Raw genomic sequence first — 6,630 nt, forward strand, 5'->3', positions numbered from 1 at the left:
TTCACCCCTCCCGGGACAGATGAGCAAGGGACATGCAGCATCAGGGCCGACCCTCGTGTCTGAGAAACGGCAGGCTGGTGAGAGGCTCGATGGATGTCTCAGGATTCGAACCTGCAACCTTGCGGTGCCCAGGACGACGCTCCAACCAGCTGAGCCGCCGGCCAGGGCCACCGTCCGTCGTCCAGGGCAGATGGACCATGTGATGTCCCTACCGTGAGTGTGAGTGAGAGTCCGTATGCGCTCAGCACTTACTGGGTTAGCCAGGGAACTCGGTGTCCCCGACAGGCCCCTCCTACACGGAAAGGTGGGCAGGAGCTTCCTGTGGCAGGAGTTGGCCCGCAGGGGGCGGGGCCGCTGGAGACCTGCCCTGGTGCCAGGCTGAGGAAGGACTTCCTGGGACACCCAGCCACGGCCGCCCAGGGGCCAAGCCAGCTGCCAGCTGCCTGCCTGGCGTCGGAGGGAGCAGTTGTTCCCACCCCACTTGGCTGATCCCCTGCTGCCCGCCCCACCCCGCCGCCTCCGCCTCCTCCTTCCTCCTTCCTCCTTCTCTGCCTGCTGAAATCTCACTCCCGGTGCCTCTCTCCCCGCTGCCCACCTGCCTTCTTGTGCTTTCCAAGCATTTCAGTGAGGCCGTGGGGAGACGGGGAGAAATTGTGCGGTCTCTTCACCGGGCCTGGTCTCCGCGGCCCGAGGAGAAAGTTTATGGGTAGTTCACACCGTCTGCCCGTCTATAAAAATAAGCACAAGTGTTCACAGCAGAGGGACGGCACAGACACGAGCATGTTCTCAACATTTACCCCAGTGGTGGGTCAGAGTGATCTCGGGTTTTTAACTTTTTAAATAGTTGCACGTTTCCTAGACTGTGGCCATGAGGGGGCAGTTGGCACAGCAGCTGAAGCTCCGGCTGTGGCATCACAGGGATAAATCCCCCCACTCTGAGCAGAGTGGGCACCCCACCCGCAGCCTCGGGTCCTCACCTGGAAGAATGCACCCAGCCAGGCCCACCAGGCCGTGCTCCTAAATGTGAGCCATTGTTTCTCTGTCAGTTTTAAGATGAGAAACACACAGGCTTGTGGTGTGGCTCAGTGGATAGAGTGTCGGCCTGTGGACTGAAGAGTCCTGGGTTCGATTCCCGGTCAGGGCACATGCCCAGGTTGCAGGCTCGATCCCCAGTAGGGGGCCTGCAGGAGGCAGTCGATCAGTGATTCTCATCATGGATGTTTCTATCTCTCTCTCCCTTCCTCTCTGATATCAATAAAAATATATTTTAAAAAACCAAACCTAATGAGCTTTGTGCCAGGGTTGCTTCTCAGCCCAGTTCCCCCGGAGACGCTGCAGGCCCCCCGCCCTCCTCACACAGAAGTTCATTTACGCTTTTAGTAGCTCTTCGTCAGGAAAATCAAACCGTGACTTCCTGGTTCATAGGTCAAACTCAACCACTGAGCCACGCTGGTTGGGCTGCTCGTATTAGGTTTTTGAAAAATATTTGTTGACGTAACTTTTTCAGAGGGGTGGGCGTCATGCAGTGAGCAGCTGGTGTGGGCCGGCCCCGGGGGCCAGCAGGCTGATGGAGACCCCAGGACGGTGTTGGGGGAGGGAGGGGACAGTGCCCCCACACAGGCAGGCTTCGCGGCTGGTGCAGGTGAGCAGCGGAGGGGCGATGGTCTCGCGGTCGTGTCCACAGCGTCGTGTCTGCTTTCGTGAGTCTCTGCAGACAGTTCTTTGGGGCACAGTGTTGCTTTATTTTGCCGTTTTCGTTGTCACATCCAACAGTTTGAGGCCTTATTTTTTTCTCGTGATTCCTGCTATTCATAACTACCAGTTACACTAACTGGTCCTATGCTGGTTTTGTTTAAATAATAGCACGTATTTAAACAGGGAAGCAAAAAACCATGGTTTTAAAGAAGCAGCTGTTTTTACTTGTTGCATTACAGTGACGGCCGCGTGCGGGTAATTGTGTTTTGTCGGTGTCCCGGGCAGGCAGGTGGCTGTGTCCCCTAAGCCCATTCTAGATGCTCCGGGGCACCTGTGGCCATGAGAAGGGGGGTAATTTTTGTTTTTCAGGAATGAATTTGCTTAGCAGAGAATTGGGGTGTTTTGTTAACTCTAGCGGGTTGAAGAGTGACCCCCAAGAGGTGTGCCCACCAGGAACCTCGAATGTGACCTCATTTGGAATGAGAGTCTTTGCAGATCTAATCAAGGTGAAGAGCTGGGCGTGAGGTCCCCTGGGTCAGGGTGGGCCCTCAATCCAACGCAAGTCACCCTCCAGGAGGAGGAAGAGAGAAAAGGAGACAAACGCGGACGGACAGCGAGACAGCGGCATAGACGAGGCTGTGGCCACAGCCAGGAGCCTCGGAGCCACCAGAAGCGGGAGACCAGGAAGGGCCCTTCCAGGGCCGTGGGGTCCGCCACGCGCCAGCCACCCGGACGCGCCCGCCTCACCAAGCCCACAGCAGACAGACGCGGTCAGCAGTGACGCATGGTTCTGGGCAGTGACAAGCTGGCAGTGCAGGACATCCGGCTCTCTGTCGTGGTCCTACCTCTCCCACGGGCACACCAGCTCCTGGGAGCCTCGTTGCTGGCCACAGGGCACTGCCCCGGGGAGGAAACCAGCATTTATTGTGGGCACCCCTCCCCTTGCCCAGCAGGATGGAGGCTCAGGACGGGCAGAGGTCGGGCGGGCCCCCAAGCCTCTGTGGTGCTGCTCTGCCTGCCTGCCTTCCCCGGGCTGGCTAGCTGGCCCTCTGGTCTCCCCGACACCTGGTCTCCAGGCACACAGCCCGGCTCCGGTTTCCAGCCCGTCTCTTTCCTCCCCGGGGTCCTGAGCTCACCCAGAATAAGGGCTGCTGCCTCCTGGGAGCTCAGCAGCACGGTGCTCCCCGGTCTGCTTGTGACTGTGAGCCGGTGAGCTGGCCTGCGTGTCTCTGCCCCCTGGCTCCACTCCCGGCAGGCTGCGGGCGTGGCTCCTGCCTCAATTTCCCTAGCTGTGAAACAGCGATCCCACGCTGCTCTGGCTGCTCAGCGGCAGTGAGAAGACGGGAGGTGCAGCATGTCACCACGTCTGGCCAGCTGTGCGCCCACAGGCAGAGGAACACTGGCCCAGTGTCTGTCTCCTCGAGAGAGAAACCGGGCAGTGGGCTCTGGGTGCAGAGCTGGCACAGCCGCTGCCAAGCTTTCCCCAAAGCAGACCTGGGGTGGCACGGGGGGTGGTGAGGGAAGGAAGTCCCCAGGCGTCCGGAGCTGACCGGAGCCTGTGGGTAGCTGTGGACCAGCTCTGACAAGCGCCTGCTCGCCGTCCTGTGTCTGTGGGAGCAAAGGTTGATTTCCAGGCAGCTAAGAGCCAGGCCCCACCACACCCAGGAGCTGGACCTGCTAGTTTACACGAGCTTTATGGACTCTGAACTAGCCCGGCCCACCTGCCCCCAGCCAGCCCGCCCACTCGGGGCCTGAGCCCCTGCCCGGCCCCAGACACCAGTGGGCTTTGGGCTGGGACTGGTTTAACTCCCAGAGCTGCCCCCACTGCCGCTGCCCTGAGCCCCCTGGCACGGTGGTGAGGGGCAGGTTTCCTACAGTCCTCCTCAGGTAACAAGGGCATTGTTTACCTGGCGCACACCTCGTTCTCGTTCTCGCAGGCGCTGGCCTGGGGCAGACATCCGTATCCTGCTGAGGGAGGCTCAGACTTTGGTCAAGGTCACACAGCTCCAGCTGGCTGCCCCCACCCACCTCCTCCCATTAACCCTTTGGGGAAAATACCCCGATGTGTCACCTTCCATCCTTCATACCCGGTATTTTACTCCACGCCCATGGGTTAAAGTGTAAAAGGGACTCTTTGTAGAGAAAGCTTGAATGTGTTGCTTCTCTACCTTAAATCTGCTGTTCTCCGTGAACGCTGCAATGCATGCAGTTGTAACTAAGTTGTAGTTCTGTTCGTTTGTATGATGGATAAGTGGAGCCCAATTTTTTATCTCTGTGGTGCATGTAGATATCTGTAGGCTATGTGAATATATTGTTTGTACACATAACACTCATTTAGTCATGTGTTCATAAGAAATGTCTTAAATACAAAATAATTCTTAATAGAGATCAAACATCTATATAATAAAAACCCAGTGGTCGTAACGCCGTAACAACCAAAGACTGATCACCAGGAGGCGGTATTCGCGGCGAGGCGCACGCGGGTGGGCAGGGACTTGACTCTGGGTCTCGCGGCACGACGGGACTTGGGGGAGTCCCGGGGCGCGGCAGGGTCTGGGGTCCTGGGTCTCGCGCGATTTCACGTGCTGGGTCACTAGTCCTATATAATAAAAAGGTAATATGCAAATCAACCGAACAGCAAAATGACAGGTCGCTATGATGTGCACTGACCACCAGGGGGCAGACACTCAATGCAGGAGCTGTCCCCAGCCCACAGGCCCCAATTGATTGCCTGATCAAGGCCTGCGGGCCAACCTCTTGGTCCCTTCCCCGACCGACCGACCGACCGACTGACCGGCTCCAATCGCCTGATGGGGAACAGGGAACCAGGGTGGGTGGCAGCAGATGTGGGCAGCACCAGGCCAAGGCCCCTGCCCCGCCGGTTGCCCCACACACAGAGGGTGACCAGCTTGGGGGGGGGCGGGGAGCTTTTATATATATGTAGATAATTTGTGTTTATCTTGTGGACGAAAAAAATTAAAAAAGGCCACATGCTAACCTGACAAGCTCAGGAAGGCCTGCATGGCGGTCTTGCAAACTTAAAGACCTAAAGTAACCACAAAGGATGGTCTGAAATTAAAGCCTTAACTAAAAGCAGTTATGGTGGGGAGTCATGTCCTAGGCTGGTATTTTCCCTGAGGAAGTAAATTTTTACCTTAATTGAGCCTTTTGTCTTTTTGCATCTAAGATAACAGACCTATGAAATGTAATTCCCCATACCTACCCCTACCCCTGGGGCACAACCAAATGCCCTGGGTGGCAGGACAGGAGACCATGAATTTCCTGGTTGTTACTGTTATCATGGTAACTGTTGACTGTTACGTATCCTGCCCCCACCTAAGTAAGTGTCTATCATTCTACTTTTTATCCAATTCCAGAGGTTCTCCCCCCACCCTTTGCTTTCTCCCGCCTCCCTAATCTATCACCAATGGATTTCATGTAACCTGCCTACTTCCCCTCCTTCGATTGCAATGTATAAAAACATGAGAAAACCGCCGTTCTCTGGAGCATTATCCCAATCCGTTGAGGTACTGCTTCCCGGCAACTGTTGACAGTTTGGCTCAAGTAAACTCACAGAAATTCTTTAAGGTTTGAATGGTTTTTGTGGTTAACAATCTAAAATGGATAAGAACATAAAATAAGAATTGGCTTGCACAGTATGGAGACCAAGTCGTCTGCTCTATAGCCAGCGAGCTGGAGACCAGGGGAGCAAGGGGGGCTTCGGGCCAGCCTGAGTCCCAGGCGGGGGAGACCAGGGGAGCGAGGGGGGCTCTGGTCTGGCCGCAGTCCAAGGCAGAGGAGACCCACCAGGTGGAGAGGAAAACCGTTCCTGCTCGGCCTGCAGTGGCCTGGGTGAGGGCCACCTGCTGGACTCATCTACTGAATCACATGTCCATCCCATCCTGAAACACCCTCCAGGACGCTGGACACACAGCAGGGCACCCCGTGGTCCAGACCAGCTGTCACATAAAATTAACCAGCTGTCCCGTTCGCTTGGGGCAACCCAGCCGTGTCCTGGTTTGGAGGAGGAGTTAATGTCCTCGCTGCCCCACTCGGGACGCTGCCTGTCCATTTACCTCACAGACCAGGTCAGGCTGGGCCCCTCGGCAGGAAGGGCCGGTCCCATCCCCTTCCCGTGGGCCAGGGAGCGGGTTTGCAAGGTCAGCGGGCACGCATGTCCCTGTGCCCCCACGTGCCCGCCAACACTCAGTTATCTCCTTGCTGATTGTTGCCACTTGGACGGGCTCGGAGGCGTGGAGCAGCCCCGACGTGCATTGCTCTGATTGCTAGGAGCTTCAGCATCTCCTAGACCTCTGGTGTGCATTCAGGTTCCTCTTCCTGTGGATTTGGGCTCCTTTCCCTGTGGATTCTGGTTCCTTTCCCTGTGGATTCTGGTTCCTTTCCCTGTGGATTTGGGTTCCTTTCCCTGTGGATTCTGGTTCCTTTCCCTGTGGATTCTGGTTCCTTTCCCTGTGGATTCTGGGTTCCTTTCCCTGTGGATTCTGGGTTCCTTTCCCTGTGGATTTGGGTTCCTTTTCCTGTGGATTCTGGTTCCTTTCCCTGTGGATTTGGGTTCCTTTCCCTGTGGATTTGGGCTCCTGTTCCAGTGGATTTGGGCTCCTTTTCCTGTGGATTCTGGTTCCTTTCCCTGTGGATTTGGGTTCCTTTTCCTGTGGATTCTGGTTCCTTTCCCTGTGGATTTGGGTTCCTTTCCCTGTGGATTCTGGTTCCTTTTCCTGTGGATTGCCTGTTCACCTCTTTTGCCCAGTCTTCTGTTGCATTCCTGTCTTTTTCTTGTTGATATGCAGGAGCTTCTTGTATATTCTAAATCAGGGTCCTCAAACTACAGCCCGCAGGCCACATGCAGCCCGCCAAAAACATTTATCTGACCCGCCGGGTGTTTTTGCCGCCGCTGCCTGTCCTGCTTAGCAGCCG

This window comes from Myotis lucifugus, unplaced genomic scaffold, assembly GCF_000147115.1.
Source record: "Myotis lucifugus unplaced genomic scaffold, Myoluc2.0 scaffold_1194, whole genome shotgun sequence".
Classification (NCBI taxonomy): domain Eukaryota; kingdom Metazoa; phylum Chordata; class Mammalia; order Chiroptera; family Vespertilionidae; genus Myotis; species Myotis lucifugus.